A 19509-nucleotide genomic window follows, 5' to 3' on the forward strand; every position below is an offset into this window, starting at 1 on the left:
TAAACACGACTGCCTGTACATCCAAATAACCTTTCAATTGCAATAATTGAATTGAATTCCTCACTGTTTGGCACTGTTACTGTCCACTTACCATCATGCAAATGAGTTGTTCAGGCATGTGCACTTTCAAGAAAATCATTTGTACAAAGGTAAGTGAAGCACAGCAGTACTAAGTAGTGTGTGCACTCCAGTAAATGAGATAACTGAAATTGGCAGTTAAAATCAGTCTTCATTGCTCAAGATTAGCTGATAGGCATGGCAGGCATTTGTAAGGAAGGTGCCAGGTTTAGGGCACAAAGGTGAGGTACCCAGGAGTCCAAGATATTCATTAGACTCCTGGTTAAGAGCCACAGCCAAAGGCTTCTGCAGGGTGATTGTTCTGGCTCTCAGTATAAGTCTGTGGCTTGGGATAGTTAAGCCCAGGCTGTATCCATTGTCACAGTTATCCCGTGCACTGGAGAGCAATGTAGGCATCATTTCAATGACCTATGGAAGAGGAAGAGGGATACACTCAATCATTGGATTGAGGAATTTAGGACTGATGACATTCCACACCTGTGTAAGCAGAACTCACAGGACAAGACTGGCAAGAACGAGGGAAGTATGTGGAATTTATGCAGCAGAACAGTACTGTTATTGTAACATTAAAAGTTAAAGATTGTTTTCTTGGTATTTTATAGTTGTTTCAAATTGAGCATGCATATTTCAATTGTAAAAGCAAATATGCATGCATTAGTCTGTAGCAGAACCCCATTGTAATAGTCTAATATTAGACTTTAGTCAGAGGTTCTGAGTTCAAATACCACACGTCACAACTATGCAATACTGTCATTTCTTCAATAATATTTTCATTAAATTGAAAAATCTATACCAGAGGCACAATGACCTGCTGTAAACTGTAATCTGTATAATTGGAAAATACATATGTACAATATATTCACATTTCAAGCATTACTTGCTGCAGTCTGTAGTATAGTGTGCATCTGTTAGGAGGTGTACACTTAAATATAAAAGTTAAGATAATAGAGTTAAATAATTGCATTAATGCATTGTATGTCACAGTTGAAGGTACTAATCTTATCTCTTTTTTCTCTCACCCCAACCCTTATCTCTGTCTTTTTTTAATGTTATTTTTATTTTATTGCATATTGTGTATTGAAATCATTTTATTTTATTTTATGAATATGTTTTATTTTATTTTTATTTTTATTGTTTTATTTTATTGTAAAAAATAAGTTTTACTTTATTTTTAGGTATTTTCTTTTCTTTTCTTATTTTCTTGTTTTATTTTTATTATGTGTGGTTAAATTGTGTCCATGTCATCCATGTGTACCACATCACTAAATGCTCCACAGCACAGTGGGTAGGCCAGTCCCAATGTATCCACTTGCCCTCCTCCACTGGCTTCAGCACTGATGCCCAACATCTCTGGTACCCAGTCTGGCAGAACTGCCTCTGCTGCCCCTGCACTACCTGCACCCTCAGGTAGTCTGGCCCCAGAAGCTGTTCCAGTGATAGCCTCTGAGAGCAGTAGCAGAGGTGGTGATTTCATCACCCACAGCAAGTTGCCAGGGATAGTGTGTAGGGTTGTAAGCCACAGTGCCTGTACACACATATGCTGGCTGAACAGACTGCTCTCCCTCATTTTGCATAGTACTAGGAGGAGGAGAAGACATCAAGCACTCTAGCCACCAGCGGAGTGAGGTGATAGTGATGACAGTCTACTGTATGAGGACTCGATTCTTACTGTTTCCCAGCTTGGATGACCATGAGTTCTGGATATCCACGCCCATACCCCAAACATGATGTCATCCAAGCTTTTGTGTCTATTGCCAACCCTGTATCCTGTCTTGTTTGTCTTGTCTATCTACAATTACTTCCTCAGCTACCCAACTTGCCTGAGCCAGACATACCTACATCCCTCCCTCAACTTTCTTCTCTCTCTCTGAAATAAAAAAAAAATAAATGGGCACCTGTCCTACTCTTCTTGACACACTTATTTGGTCCAATTGGCTATACAACATAATTGTGTTATGGTCACCCCTCTCTCTAGAGGTGACAGTCCAAATTCAGTTAATATTTTGCACATATGTTCAATTTACACTGTTAAAGAAATGGATAGCTACGGTTATTTCCTACCTCCCTCCTGCACATTCTTGTGCTACTTTCCCTTTGTTCTTCCCCTCTGCTTGCTCCCCATTTCACCACTTTCTTATTTACCCCATTTTACCACTTTAATCTGGTCAATAAATAGAATCACACACAGCACATTTAAGTTGCTGAAAAAGCAATGGATCCTTCCACTTTTTGCGGTTCATTTCTGCGCGGAGGTGAGCAATCCACACTAATGGTGATCAATGACAAAATGCTGTTGTTACTTCTGTGCAATGCCGCTTAACACTGCTGTGCTATGACAACATACAACACATGTACTATAAACAATTCATGCCATTGCAATATCACTCTGTAATTAAAAGCATTTAAAAGTATTAGATATGCCTGAATTCAAACCCAGTACCATCTGGCCCTAAAAAGGAATGTATCAATGCATTATAACATGCTGTCACACAGTCAGTTAAGTAGCAGGTGTGCTTCATAGACTTATTACTAACTGCCAGATTTTAGCAATGCTGTTCATGTTTGTGCACTGCTTAGCTGTGTGCAAACATAAGTATCTCTCATGTGCATGCACCTTGCTAAATGTCACACAAACATGCTGCCCACCTCACTATGGAAAGCTAAATATTATTATGAATTACTGCTGATTACTGTCCATTTCTTGTCTATGACATTACATGTGGAAACATTGCAAATGGAAGGCCCTGTCTCACATTATGCCACATATTTTCAATACAGCCATATGTTGCAATCCCCTCCCCCCAAGCACTGCACCCCTGGTGTTGCAGTACTTTTTCCACACATATATCAACCACACTACAAAATGTAATATCAAATGTTGAGTGGTATGTGATGAGCATCATGCAGAACCATAGCTATTGACCTATATGCCTAAAAACCCTTATCTGCAAGGCTAGGGAAGGAACCAGCATGGACCATATCCATAGTGACATAGGTAACCTTCATCATACTTGAGATGACTTATTTTGTTGTTTTCAAGTGTAGCTCTTGCTTATTGAACATTGTGGACTTTTGTGATACTAACCCCAAAGACCTTAATGAGGGATAAAAGGACATACCACCTATGTTAAGTTATCCAAGGCCTTTGATGATATTCCTCCATTCATGTCTTAGTGAAGATCTCCCATGTGAGAATTAAGCCATAGAGTAGTAGATGGATAGCCAACTAGCTCACTGAAAGAACACACATTGTCAAAGTTGGGGACTGCCCCTTCACTACTAGCTACCTACTATTAGAATACCACATGGATCTGTGATGGTCTTCAACTGTTTGCAAACTACTTCCCTGAAGCACAAACAATGGTAGATAGCCTGTGGTTTACCAAGATTACAGATGACTGGTAACTGGATCAACTCATATATAGTCCCCCAATGATGGTAACATATTACAGAAGGACTGACACACACAAATAACTGGTGCCAAACTGACAGCCTGAACTTCAAAGAATACAATGCCTCATTGTCCCCTTTGGCCAATGAAGTATCCCTGCTAATTATGATATATACCCCCTAAGCTCAAACACAGTGTGTGAGACTTGGGAACACATGCTAATAGCAATCTACACTTTCATCACTGTGTCCATAGTGGTGATGCGCACATTCTGCATTGAGCACAGCATAAATATGGACATCAGATGCAAGACCACAGTAGGCATAACTCTACTGTACTCTTCCCTTATCAGTCAACTAATTGATTACAATGCATCTTTCCTTTTGTACCCCACTAGAAACCTGCAGCATTTGGATCAAACACAGGTTTGCGCCTGGGAGAATCCAGGGCCTTCAAACATTGTATACATGAAAAGACTGAAGGACCTGTCACTGTACTCAGTAGCCTGTAGGCTGCTTAAAGGTAACCTATGCCTAGCCTACATAGCAGTCTCGACTTTGCCCTACTGGAAATACTGGACATCTGCAAATCAAATAGGACAAGAATAACTTGCCCCAGGGTTCTCAACCTAGACTGGGACATAAAGAGTACATACTGGGGAGAGAGATATATCCCCCAGCATTTCCCACTCCTCTGTAATAGGCTCCCACTGCATGTGAATCTGTGCTCCTCAGTGATTCTGTTCCAGCACAAACTTGACTACTGGTTAGGTGATTGTAAAGCCACTTCCACAGTGGCATCTATGTCCCTCATGGACAGGGACAGTTGGTGCTGCTCACAAAGTAGCACGGCTAACAATGACCATCTAACCATGGTAAATAAAGGTACTTGTATTTTACATGGCTAGGGTTCTAAATACCCTAGGGACATTATTCTAATAGGCTCCTGTGAACCTATGAAGCTATATACCCATGCAGGCCTCCCAAAATCTTGTCTCCCAGATGGCCTGCTTATGTCATCTAGTATAAGCTCACCTACACTCTTGTAAATGCCAGACGTGTGTTGTGGTGCTTGAGTAAAGTACTGTGCTCTATAATCTGTGTACCTAGATGGATAGAGGTAATGTTCTCACTGCACTCAACTGGGCATGTGTGTGTGTGTGTGTGTGTGTGTGTGTGTGTGTGTGTGTGTGTGTGTGTGTGTGTGTGTGTGTGTGTGTGTGTGTGTGTGTGTGTGTGTGTGTGTCTAGACAGAAGAGCAGAAGTGTGCATCCCACAGTTACTGCTCCAATATCATGGACTGACAGTATTTTGATTCTTGCAAATGCCTACACATCCATTTCTTGCAGCCCACCCAGCATCTTGTCTCCCAAATGGCCTGGTGATATTATCTTCTGTAAGTTCACCTATACTCTTGTAAAAGTCATACTTATGCAGTGGCTCTTGCTTAAAGTACTGTTGCTGTGGAGATTGCGTAAAGTACTGGGTTGGTTATGTAGACTAACCACCTAGATAGGTAGGGGATCTAATCTCACTGCAGTCAAGTGTGTGTGTGTGTGTGTGTGTGTGTGTGTGTGTGTGTGCAAGCTTGTGAGATGTGCCTTGACATTACAGAGAGCATTTTACACCACTGTGTAGGACACTTATAGTCTCCTCAACAGACACTGTTGAAGTCATCAGCTATAAAGTGTCGCCTGAGACACTTCAAGTCAGAATTGAGCTGTGACGCTTGCATAAAGTACTGGGTTCTATGATCTGTGTACCTAGATAGGTAAGGGTTCTAGTCTCACTGCAGACAACTGTGTGTGCGTGTATGTGTGTGCGTGTGTGTGTGTGTGTGTGTGTGTGTGTGTGTGTGTGTGTGTGTGAGAGCTGTTACTTGACATAACAGAGAGTATTTTACACCACCATGAAGGACACTGTTATATTCTCCTTAACAAACATTGTTGAAGTCATCAGTTATAAATTGTTTCCTGAGACACTTCAAGTCATACTTAAACTGTGGTGCTTGCATAAAGTACTGGGTTCTGTAGTTTGTGTACTTAGATAGGTAGGGGTTCTATTCTCACTACAGTCAAGTGTGTGTGTGTGTGTGTGTGTGTGTGTGTGTGTGTGTGTGTGAGGTGTTGCTTGACATTATACAGAGCATTTTACACCATCATGTCGGACACTGGTATTCCCTATTCTCCTCAGCAGACACTGCTGATGTCATCAGCTATATCAGATTTTTAGATATGCAGTACTCCCACCAGGACAGGGTCAGAGACTGGCCTGTAGGCCAGGCAGAAGGAACCTCATCCTAAACAACACAGATTATAGTGATATGGCTTTTAATCTAGCTACTTATATCATGGCATGGTTTGTAGGCCCTGTGTTATCTTGTTGAGAAAGCCCTGTGGTCTCTCCATCTGCTGTATGTGTCTGGTGAGTTACATCCAAAAGAGAGCTTTATACTGTATTAATATTGTGATGAGGTTTGACTACAGTGCTGTTATACAATCCTAAGATCTCAATATAATGGCATGACCTATGATGTGCACAACATATGCTTTCAATACCAGTGTGGACACTTGATGGACAAAATTCAGATTACTATCTACATGTGTTCCCAATCCTTGCATCACTGGGTTTCTGCATAGCAGGACTGTTGTCAATGATATGATTAACATGAAATTCCACTTTTCCAATGGACAGCGTAACAAACACATTTCTGTATTTATTTGTAGATCATGTGCTTTTGTCACCATTCAGTTGTCTGTGTTAGCTCCTCCTGTACTATGTTATCATCATTGGTGGACTCAATTGTTGCACCCACTATGCAAGAATCAGCAAACTTGGTAAGCCAAAAGCCATGTGCTTTAGCCTAAACTGTCAAGAAATAGAGTCCGAACAGTGAAGGGCCAAGCACAAATCCCTGGGGTTTGCTAGTGGTGATAGCTCTACTGGTACAGATTGATTCACCAACTTTTACAGTATGTGTTCTGTTGGTAAGCCAGTTGGTTACCCATCAACTAGCTTAAGGTTAATCTCCAGCTGGGAGGTTTTCTCAATGATACCTGCATGGGTGATTGTGTCAAAACCCTAGGCCAGATCACAACAGGCAATATGCAATATCTTACCTTCATCCAGGCCTATCATACGAAATCAATGGGTTGTAACAACATCACAGATCACTTATGGCATGACTCAGCACATACACTTTCCTGATATGGTTGAATAACACACCCTCCACATGAGCTATGTTTCCATACAAGGGTGTACATCAGCATGGATCCACCTGAGTTGGGGATACAGCACCTGATGTGTGCATGTATAGACACATCCTGACTCTCCTTGACTGTGAGGTAGACCAACATGTCATCATGGACCTCTTCTACATGTACACTAGTAATATTCTGGTTGTGTGCAACAGACCTGTGTGATTTGTTAATGTAAACATCAGTTCTGTTACATCTGATAGATGTCCTCAAAAGGTCATCAAAGACATGCATGATAACAACAGTATCATCTTGTGGAACTTGACCAGGTCAATGTATTTGACACAAATTCACACAGAGGTATTCAAACAACACTTTCATATGTGGCCATAAACAGTTATATCACCAAATGGGTAGACCAGTGTATCACATACATGGCATCTCATTATGTTGAAATGTGTGATGTGACCTATATCTCAGGTCAAGTGATCTGGTCCATACATCAGGTCTGTCTGTTAAGCTCTTTCCTGCCCATTAGTTAAGTGATAAATATCACAATTACATACACATTCTGTGTCCAAACAGCTATCTGAAGGACTACAGATTGCAGGCAATTATTGACTCCAACTGTGATATTACTATAACACAAACAGTATCAACACATAACAAAAAACTGCTGCCACAGTCATGACAACAACTGCATTGACAAGACAACATAGGGGGATTTCTTGAAGCAGGAAACCAACACACCACCCAAGTATAATGTGGACATCCCACCCTATATTCAGACCTATAGGTATGTGACTCATAGTAAGTGGTATATCTAACAGCATGTGATCACAGTGCTGATTACACCCTTGAATGTAACACAAGTACTTGGTATGTGAAGGACATGCACATCAGAGGTCATAATACTTTCCTGGTTCTCGGCCTTCATCACACCAATAACTGTGGACAATGCACCCTTCTTCATGTACCTCCCTACACATCTTCCACTGATGTGTAACTGAAGTGTACCACCTTTGTCACAGCCTATTGACCATACCTAGTTATTCTTTCCGTGGAATATACATGACTGATGATGTGGAACACCAATCAAGTTGTTACACCAAATGCATGTATGCCACCTTTTCTGCTTATGCAACACTGCATACATAGGTATTGGACAAAATGACATGTATATCATTCATGACAGTGTGGATTGTACTATATATATATATATATATATATATATATATATATATATATATATAGATAGATATATATATATGCATTGCACATAAGGCATCTAGCCTGTATTGTCCATACTGTCTCATGCAGGCATAGCACTGTCCCTCCTAACACCACTAGCAGATGTTACATTGCCAGGACATTGTACATGGTTACCCTCATAGAGTGTGGATGTATCATAATAGTTATTTAAGTGTGTATGTGTGTGTGTGTGTGCGTGTGTGTGTGTGTGTGTGTGTGTGTGTGTGTGTGTGTGTGTGTGTGTGTGTGTGTGTGTGTGTGTGTGTGTGTGCAGACTCATCTCTTATCACTGTACATCACATATATTGTTACAGGCATGGGATTCTGATATTGTTCATGATTGTGGTTGGTTCTTGTAATGTTTTCCATGAGCCTTTACCTGTGCCCACCTTGCTGGAGACATTTTCTATGAGCACACTCATAGTCAGGCATACAAGTTTGCATTGCTTCACAATATGGACCCTACCCCAGTTGTGTGTCAGATCACTGATAGATGCCCTTTGCGTTATTCATATAAGGATGCTTACCTCCCGTTGAAATCCTCCCCATTGTTATGAAACCTTGGGTGACAGTAACATAAAACACATTTTCACTGTAGAGTTCCTAGTGTACAATGTAGATATGTGATTGGTGCTGTTGCTTCAACCATTGTCCATTGACATGCCATCCTCTGCTATCTATGAGGGTGTTTCACCTGTCCTCTTTCCCTGTGTTCATTCCTACAATTCATCTGTGAGTCCCTTTACAATACACACACTTCCTCTGCGTGATCATTTTATATGGCAGTCCATGTCCTGTTACAGATCATTAACACAGCTTCAGTACAGAATTTCAAAAACATGATATCACAATACTCTGCACTGTAGGTACAATATCCTGTACTGTGTTTGGACCATATATTTCACATTCATACCTCTCAACTGTCCAGATATTCCCAGAATGTCCGTATTATTGCCTTATCAAATTTATGACTTTCTGCCATATCACTGGGATGATCTCTAGACTCATGTGACTCAATATTACATAAATTTGATTGCATATCTCTCAGCTGTCCTGATTTGTGCAGAATGTCCAGTTTTTGTCTCATATTTGTGATCCTTTCCTCATAGCAGTTTGGTTTTCTGGCAAGTTATGGGCATGTCACTATGGAGTAATGTCAGAAACTGATGACAGACATTTGAGTTTCAAACTTCATCCTCTTCAGAAAGTTCTTTCTACTGTACAGACTATTAGTCATCAACATTTTAAGTTTGGAAGAGTAATATTAAAAATCTGTCCCTATTTTTGGGCCTTTGTCCCCCCATTATTTATGGCTTTGCCTGATTTTTTGCTCTAAGAGGTTGAGAGAGATATGTCTGAGTTTCATTCAAATACATTTCTATGTTGCATCTATGGTAAATATGTCCCTATTTGTGGTTAAATGTCCCCACATTATGTTGGCCTTTGGGCAGATGTGTAGCACTAACAGACTGAAAGCTATCTGTGAAGCCTGGTGATCATTATGACATTCCGGGCAAATCTGCAGACCATAGGTATACTGCTTTAAACATAATTGTATCCATGTTCACTTACATGATTTTCTAGCCAGCAACATTTTGCCAGACACAAAATCTAGCTTAAGTGTCCCACATGTTATTAATATACATTGCGTGCTGCCACTCAAAGCGCACCATCGAGCAAACATGTAAACTCCTTTTAGTGAATCCCATGTATATAAATATATTTGTTTTTGTTTTAATTCATTGATTGGGTAAAGCCACTAGGTACAAGTACCTGTTTTCAAGGGCAGCCAACTTTCAGCATTTCCCAGTTAGGGGGTCGCCACAGCAAAACTCCAATCTGCTAAAGATTGGCAGTGGATTTTTACGGTGCAAAGTTGCCAGCCTGATGCCCAACCTTCAAGGAAGGCACACCCATTCGTGCACACACCTACCTGCATGTCTTTAGACATCACTCAACCATGGGGAGGACATGCAGACTCCACACAGAAGGCTCTCCAGCCGAGAATCGAACAGGAGAACCTCTTACTGTGAGGCAATGCTAACTGCTGCACCACCGCAGCAAATGCTGTAGTGTTAAGGATCATCTTTAAAGTCTCATGGGACACCGAGACTGCAGGAATCAAAGGAGGAACTACAGAATGAATCTTGTTTGCAGTTCATTGCCTTAACATCTGTGCTAAACTGCCAGAAAAATATAAAACTTGTGATACAATGAAATCTCATGGAACTTATTGTAAATTTCTTTATGTTATTCTAACATAAACATATATATGATATTTCTATTTATAAGATGAGGAATAGCATTCTTATTCAGAGAATGATGAAATAATTTTAACAGAGTTTCCCTAAATCATATACTCTTCTTTTGACACTCATTTTCACTGAAACCAAGAGAACTAGACTTGATTGTGACCTTTTTGTGGAATATTTGAAGAGATGCTCAAAAAAATGAAAACAATATTTCTAAAAGGTTTATGCCTTTTTGAGGACTTAGTATTACACATATTGTATGGCTTTGAGAATGCTAATGACAGTGAAACTGCTTGTAACTTTAGTATTTGGTGTATACATGGTGTATTTAGGGTCAGTCATCTGCTTAGCTATTATTACCAGTTACAGGAGGGGGACTGTTGACTTGGTAAAATACAGCAATAGTACCAAGTTAACCATTAATATGGCTCCATTCTTACAAAACAGGATTTAGTAGTTAAATGCCAGCTGAAAATGTCAGTGATGTTGCTTTGCCTGTTATTGGTCCCAATATTTTGTCTTACTTTATTTAATCAATTCAAGGTTATGAGACACACATATGGAAGAGGATTTAAACATCCTACCAGTCAAGGTGTGATAGCAGCAGGGGATCTGAGCAGCATACAAAACAGTATAGGTTCATACATTCACAGGTTTATACTAGGCTAACAACTCCCAGGGTCTGTTTAAGCATAGCCATGTAACCCAACCCACTTTTGTCCTTAAGTACATTGGACACCAATATGATGGGGTAAGTTAGTAAGGAGGTAGCTAAGGGTTATGTGGGGGTTATGTTAGTTGAGGATTAATTTATTTACTGTCAACCTCTGTCTATCAGAGACATGGGAGGCCAGACTGCAGGTGAGTTTGTGATTTCCCATCCAATGATCAAGGTTTCATTTGAATAAGGTCAAGGATGAACTCTCATCTTCATGTACCTGGGGAGCTGACTCTAAAGTGCAATGATCATTTGAGACACATATCCATCACTCCAGCATGTTCTGTTTATGTTTCAGGCAAAGTTCAGTTCTTTGGATCTAGTGTTCTGGTGCTGTTTGTTTTGCAGATCTGCAAGAGACCTATCAGAGCTGAATCTAAAGATGCCTTTTATGCTAGGCATAGATTGCCTCTCAGTAATCCGTGGGAGACTGAATACAGAGATAGGGCCTTAAAGCAATTTGTGTAGGACAGGGTATTCATACCGTGGATTCTCCTGGTGAGGAACCTTTAAGGGCATTCCAGCTATTGCAAGTCCTGGATAGGTGCATGTAAAAAGGGGCATTGTACTCAATGATGGATCTGATAAGGGTTGAGTAGAGTAATACTATACCTTCCTTTGACCCGGCTGCCATACCCTTGCTTATGAGTTGGGCAGTCTTGAATGATTTTCTTACTCTCATAACTATGCATTGGTTAAAGGCCAGATTACTGTCTACATATGTTTCCAGATCCCTAACTATTGGGTCAAATCTTAAGGGTGTTTTAGTGATGGAATAACTAGCTTGGGTGGACAAGTTCCCAAAGAACTCTATAATGCATTTCTTCATGTTGGGTTTAATCCATGGATATAGCATCCATGGCTTTAGCACCAGTCATTTGTATTTGTTAGACCCTCTTGTAGGATGCTAGTATCAATGGGGGGTATCTATGATAGCTCCCAATTTACAGTCATCTACAAACTTGGTGAGCCAGAGACCTCTGACATTAGCTTTGATTTCCAAGAAGTAGATGTCAAACAGCAGCAGGCTCAACACGGAGCCGTTAGGTACTCTGCCGGTTTCCAGTCACCTGATGCAGGTGGTCGCCTTAATCCTAACTTCTTAGTTCCTATCTGTGAGCCAGCCATCAATCCATTGAGTTATGTATGGATTTATGCCTGGTTCTGAGAGCTTGTTAAGAATACCCGAGTGAGGCATTGTATCGAACACCTTGGCCAGGTCAAGGTAGGTAGTATGCACCACTTTTCCCTTGACCATATCCTTGGTGAAACTTTCAAAGAAGTTTGCTAGGTTGAGGAGGCAAGACCTTCTCTTAACAAAGCCAAATTGGGATGGGTCCAGTGTCTGTAGGCTGGCATTGTTCTTGTTGATCATTTCCATAAAACTTCATTCCATGGCTTTACATATTAGACTTGTCAGACTGATGGGTATATAATTCTCAGGGTCAGGTTATGGCCCATCCTTATGAAGAGAGAAGACCTTTCTGCCCCTTCCCATTCTCCTCAACACCAATGTGAGGCTGTAGTTGAAGAGTGCCAGAAGTGGTCCTGCTTGGTCATGTTTTAGGCTATTTAAGAAGCAGCTAGAGATATTGTTGGGGCCTACTGAAGCAGTGTTTTGGCCTTAAAGAGCACTGCCTGGACCTTGCACCCTGTCGATAGTTGAGGGTAGTGGAGGGTTTGAAGTTAGACCTCAGTTTATCTGCCAATAGATTCGCTGGTTTACTATCATTATTTCGAAAATAAAAAAAAGTGTACTTATCAGCGAAGTGTTTCGCCGAAAGTACACAATTCTGAACGTTCCTAAAGTGGGAAAACGGCTGTTAATGTTGAAAATGTCGCTCACGACATTTCCGACACTTAACAGCAATCCCACCCTTCCCTTAACTCCCTAACTAACTAGCCTAAACTCACGTTAATGCAGGGGGCAAGCCCCCCTGCACCCCCCTTAACTTTAACATTCCAACTCCGAGATCACACTACAGTGAGGAAAGGGATGTATTTCCCTAACTGCACTGTACCACGATCCCCTTACATGAGCGAATGTTATAATTGCAAATGCACAGTCCATTCGCAATAATACCATTTGCTCACCTAACCTGCCGAAATATGAATTATTCAAACATCTGTTCGTCGAATACTTCATAGCCGTTCAATTGCACAGCAAAATTGTAATGGTAAACCAGATTCACTACGTTACTCTGGTCAGTGACAATTGTACCATTTAACCAGTTCTTCACACTGCTGAGTGATAACTTTAAGGATCCTGAAATAGCTGACAAAAGTCTTGTAATTGTCCCATAGCCTTGGAGGCTATGCTGACCTCATAACTGACCCTGTTGGATTTATTAGATCTCTTAGTTTCTTGTTTTATTAGATTAAAGACCTCTAGTATCTGTGAGAGTTTCTTTTTCTGATTTTGGCCATGACTTTTTATCTTTTGTTTGATACCCTGTTAAGGTAAGAATTCCACCATTGCAGTTTGTTTTTGGAGTTAAATTTCTGCTTACTTTTGGTAGGTATGGCAACCTAAATGCAAACATTTACATGTTTGTACACAGAGTTGTGAATAATTCTACATAGTAAAGCCACTGTGTTGTCTGGGTTTGGGGGAGCCATGGATTTATACAGTTTGCTTTAGAATACTTTCTATCTGTTACAGGTTTAGTTGGGTTTTCTGGGTTTATTTACACTTCAAGGGGAAACAGTTTGTGGTTTGATCTCACCAATGAGGATGTGAAGCAGGGGAGGGTGCAATGCTCTCCCATGTTGATGAATACTAGCAGGTGGACTTCACAAGTCAGAATATTCACTGTATTGCTTTTGTTCAGGCCTATTGAATGACTTTTCTTGGCAGGGCATCACAGAGTCTGTTCTAAAAAGTAAATGGTTAGCTTGTGAAAGTAGATAGCAAGCAGGTCATGCTTAAGTTACAACTCACAGTCAACATGACTTTACTATATTAGACCTGTTTTCTCCCCATAAGGAAACAGCAACACATCTGAAGTCAGGTCAGATTGCAGTACAATAGCATGCTTATAGTCATTTGGCATGAGATCTTATTTTTATTTGACCTATCTTATCTTAGTTATATTTAAGCATGATTTCACCTGTGACCGTAATTTATGTATGTGAAGTCATATGCATGAAGTCTTTAGAATTGCAGTTTATTTTAGCAATTATAGAGGACCTGGCTCTAGGATGTGAGTCAGTTCATTAAAAATAGAGTTTCTCTTCAGTCTATCTATCTATCTATCTATCTATCTATCTATCTATCTATCTGTGTCTCTCTATCAATTTAGTTTTTTTTTTTTTTGTTAAGAATCCGTAATTCATTACAATAAGCTGGGAGATACAGATACCAGAATTATGTACCTTGAAAAATTAGATGTTTCAAATGAATAATAATTTCTTTAATGAACTAATTCAAGAGTTTTTGATTTGTTGCTCTATTGCACAGACTGTATTGCTCATAAATGAAACTGTGCTAATAGCAATGGTAGTTGTTATACTTAAACTTCATTGGCCAAATATATTATCGTATAATGGCATGCCTGACCAGAAAGCAGATACTTGATGTTGACTACAGATTGAACTACATACCAATACACTTTGCAGCGAGGCATGCTGAAACATACATATATAAGTATGCACACTACCATCTACATATAGCTCCCTATCATGTGAGTGAAACCCAAAACTGAAACTGTAAAATATCTAAAAAAATGAAAAAATACACTGAGATTGAAACCAAAAGAAAACATAAAAGTAAATTTCAAAACCTGTTGCTATGCCTTTAAAACTTTTTGTAGACAGGCTTTCCCCCTCAAGGAGTACCTGTTCTACTTCTATAAGATCACACTACCTGAAGTAGTGGAAATATGCCTGGATTTTCCAACATAAGCCTGATGTTCTCACTGTAACAGAATGTTGGCTTAAACCCATCAGAAATTACTCCGAATTTATACCTCCTGGTTATAATATCATCCGTAATGACCATATTAAGAGGAAAGGTGGTAGTATTGCTTTAATATTTCCCAGTACCTACCACATTTCCCCTTATAGCAAACCAATACCAAAATTCAGTTCAGCAGAGCTCCTTATTGCTTTCCACAGATTAAGCAGTTATAAAAAAATATGTATTACTGTAGTTTATATCCCTCCTGTTGGCAAAACAGCTGTACTGGAAGATATCCTACATTGGATATCCATTACATTTCCACAAGAAATATTATTAATAGATGATGCGAATATCAATTGGTTGGACATAAACTCTAACTCTCCTTCATCTAGCATGAACGTATATGGTTTAACACAACTAATTAATAGCTGCACATATTATAACAAGACATCAAATTCTCTATTGTCTTTTGGACCATATCTTAGTATGAGAACCCATCAAATACTCCACCACAGGTACAATGTCAGACTCTCTCAGTGATCATCTCCCAATCTATATGACTTGACATCTCACACATCCAGTTAAACAGCATATTTACAAAACAACACATAACTTTTCCAAGTTTAACTCAGAAATATTCAGTACTACACTATCATCTATTAAATGGAACTTCCTAAAAATCCTTCCTTTAGGCAATGATGTAATTGAATTCAATACAGCTTTCCTAAATATCCTAAATAGCCTTTCACCTCCTAGAAGCAAGACTGGAAACAAATAATGTAATCTGGCTATCCAAAAAGAGTAGAATGCTAATGCAGAATAGAGAAAAAGCACGGAAAGAATTGCAAAAATATGAAACACCTCAAAATCTTGAAAACTTCAGAATACTTCACAACTGGACTAAAAAGTAAATAAATGAAGATAAAAACTATACTATAATAACTTTCAGAATAATTATAATCACAAAAAAATGAAGTAGCTGTAATCTTCTCAAGACTTTAATGTTAGCGCTTTTGTCTAACATAATGCTTAGACTTCTTCAGACATCCCTCTCACGGAATGCTATAGTTTTTATACATTCATTAATTAGTTAATCACTGATTTAATTAAACAATGAAGTATGTAAATGTTTTAAACTAGATAAGTCCAACCAAGCAGGGACTTATAGAACAAACACTGAAGTTGTCATACACATAAAACCTTGCTTAAAAGTCTTTTCCTTTTTAAAAACTGGAACACATTATACCTGGATTACATGAACATTAAATTGTTAAGACATTAACAGACTATATGCATTTAAAATAATCTAAAGCTTATAAAAAATACAAAGCAATATTCAATAAACATATAACTTTCACCTATCTAATGCTTTCTGCTTCAAAATACATTTAATTGAAGCATATTCATTAAGACCTGGGGAATATGAGCATATGTATGAATCTGCCACAAAAGTTCATTCTCTTCTAGTTTCAGCTCCCAAGGACCCCCCACCCCTGAGCATTATGTTTTTCCTGATGGAGAACAGTAAATAGAAACTTGTGGGTAGGATTTTCTAAGGTATGCCTTGCTAAAGCATTTGTGTTTTTTTTTTACTTATGTTATATATATGCTCATAGATTCTCTGTTTCAATGTTCTTTCCGTTTTTCCTATGTAGAAAGATTGGCACTGCTGACATAGTGCAACATAGACAATCCCTTTTGATTCACAATTATACTTCCCTCTCACTAAGTATTCCAGATCTCTAACAGTAAATTTATTCCCAACTTCAATGTTTTGGCATTAGTGGCATCTACCACATTTATACATGCCAGAACATCTATTAGTTACTTCGCTTTGAAATTCTAGGATATTTTTTTAAATTTTGTCCTCATCGGTATGTTATGTGCAGAGGGCCATGCAGTTTTTTACAGATATGGATATCTTCTGAAATTAATACCCAATTCTTATATAAAATGTTGGAAATCATTTAGGCATTCAGTGAATATGTTGTCAAGAACATAGGCCCTAAATCGGGTATCATGTTGTGTCTAGTGTCATCAAATGCATTTTTGTATTTTTCTAGCAGTCACCCCTTCTATCAGAAAAAGGCAGTAATGAAGGGGCAGTTAGTAAGAGCTGCTAGGATGATTTCTTCTGGGGCAGATTTTTTAGCAGAATGTAATTTATTGAAGGGTATGTTTTTAAAAAGAGGGTACCCTGAATATTTATTCAATGAAATTTGGGTAGAAATGTCCACCAAAAGAGCTAGAGGGCATTTTAAGCCTATTTTACACAGAGGATACATGGTACCCCAAAATCTTATTGACAATGATGACACTACACACAGCATGCTACCCAAGTCAGGGCCTATGTTCTTGACAACATATTCACTGAATGCCAAAATGATTTCCAACATTTTATATAAGAATTGGGCCCTAATTTCAGAAGATACCCATATCTGTAAAAAACTGCATGGCCCTCTGCACATAACATACCGACGAGGACAACATTTAAAAAAAAACATCCTAGAATTTCAAAGTGAAATAACTAATAGATGTTCTGGCATGTATAAATGTGGTAGATGCCACCAATGCCAACACATTAAAGTTGGGAATAAATTTACTATTAGAGATCTGGAATACTTAGTGAGAGGGAAGTATAATTGTGAATCTAAAGAGATTGTTTACGTTGCACTATGTCAGCAGTACCGATCTTTCTACATAGGAAAAATGGAAAGAACATTGAAACAGAGAATCTATGAGCATATATATAACATAAGTAAAAAAACAACCACAAATGCTTTAGCTAGGCATACCATAGAAAGTCCCACTCACAAGTTTATTTACTATTCTCCATCAGGAAAAACATAATGCTCGGGGGGTCCTTGGGAGCTGAAACTAGAAGAGAATGAACTTTTGTGGCAGATTCGTACAGATGCTCATATTCCCCAGGCCTTAATGAATATGCTTCAATTAAATGTATTTTGAAGCTGAAAGCATTAGATAGGTGAAAGTTATATGTTTATTGAATATTGCTTTGTATTTTTTATAAGCTTTAGATTATTTTAAATGCATATAGTCTGTTAATGTCTTAACAATTTAATGTTCATGTAATCCAGGTATAATGTGTTCCAGTTTTTAAAAAGGAAAAGACTTTTAAGCAAGGTTTTATGTGTATGACAACTTCAGTGTTTGTTCTATAAGTCCCTGCTTGGTTGGACTTATCTAGTTTAAAACATTTACATACTTCATTGTTTAATTAAATCAGTGATTAACTAATTAATGAATGTATAAAAACTATAGCATTCCGTGAGAGGGATGTCTGAAGAAGTCTAAGCATTATGTTAGACAAAAGCGCTAACATTAAAGTCTTGAGAAGATTACAGCTACTTCATTTTTTGTGTTTATAACTTTCAGAATAATACTAAACACAGCCCTAAAAAAAATTGGACATTGATTAAAGAAATCTTGCATCCAGGCCAAAAGTTCAACCCACACCCCTCTCCTGATAACTCACCACTTGAAACTGTAATACAGTTCAACTCTTATTTAATAGATAGTATTGCATTTCTAACCAAGAATTCCTCAGCAGATAACCCCCCCTTGCCCAACAGCCACATATCACCACATCCACTCTCACCTTCAAACCTGTTCCCACATCCTATATAAAACTAGTCTTAAACAAACAAAAAGTGCTCTTCTTCAGCTGATGACCTTCCAAGTGAATAACTAAAAATAGCAGGCAATAGCATTGCCTATCCTCTCTCAATCCTTAGAGATAGGTCTATCCAGGAATCCCTCATTCTCCATCTCTGAAAAAAGACACACATTATCCCTCTGTACAAAGGAGGAAATTCAACTGATATTAATAACTTTAGACTTGTAGCAATCTTATCTCCACTCAACAAAATACTTGAAAAATGTATTCAAAAACAATTGCTAGGCTATATCCTGTAGGAAGAACTCTTATCCCCTACACAACATGGCTTCCTTCCTTCCCATAGTGCTAGCACTGTCCTTCTGACCTCTATAGATACTGCCAATAAAGCTAGAGATAATGGCAAACAAGTCTCTACCTTATTTCTATTCTTGTCTGAAGCTTTCAACATCGTTTGCTACAGCAAACTCCTACTTCAACTGTCCTCACTAGGTCTCTCTCAGTCCACTCTTCTATGGTTCAAAAGCTACCTGTCCAATTGGTATCAGTCAGCAAAATGACATTCCACACTCTCTCCTTACTTCACCATCAGTGTACCACAAGGCTGTATCCTTGGTCCCCCTCCTCTTCAACATTTTCACCAACACCCTCTATACTTCTACACAACAACCATCCTAATACAATACACAGATGATTCCACTCTCATTTGCACATCTGACAACATGGTACACCTCCAAAAAATTACTCAGGAAACTTTAACAGCCACTGAAACATGGCTTTATAACTCACAATTCATGCTCAACCCCCCCCCCCCAAAAAAAAAAAACTACATTTTTTCCCCAAATCCTTCTCTCAATAAAAAATAAAGTGCTCTTGCTTGATAATACAACCCTTGAAGTCACTTCTCATAGCAAACTATTAGGGGCGATAGTGGATGATAATCAAACATTTGTTCTGCATATAAAAACTTGGATAAAAAAAGCTCATCAAAAATTAGGGATGCTTTACAGAGCCAAAAACTTTCTCACTGACACAACTAAAACTACACTTGCTACTACTTATCTCTTCCCCAGTCTTCTTTATGG

Source organism: Protopterus annectens, chromosome 11.part0, assembly GCF_019279795.1.
Source record: "Protopterus annectens isolate FY-2018-M chromosome 11.part0, PAN1.0, whole genome shotgun sequence".
NCBI classification, from domain to species: domain Eukaryota; kingdom Metazoa; phylum Chordata; order Ceratodontiformes; family Protopteridae; genus Protopterus; species Protopterus annectens.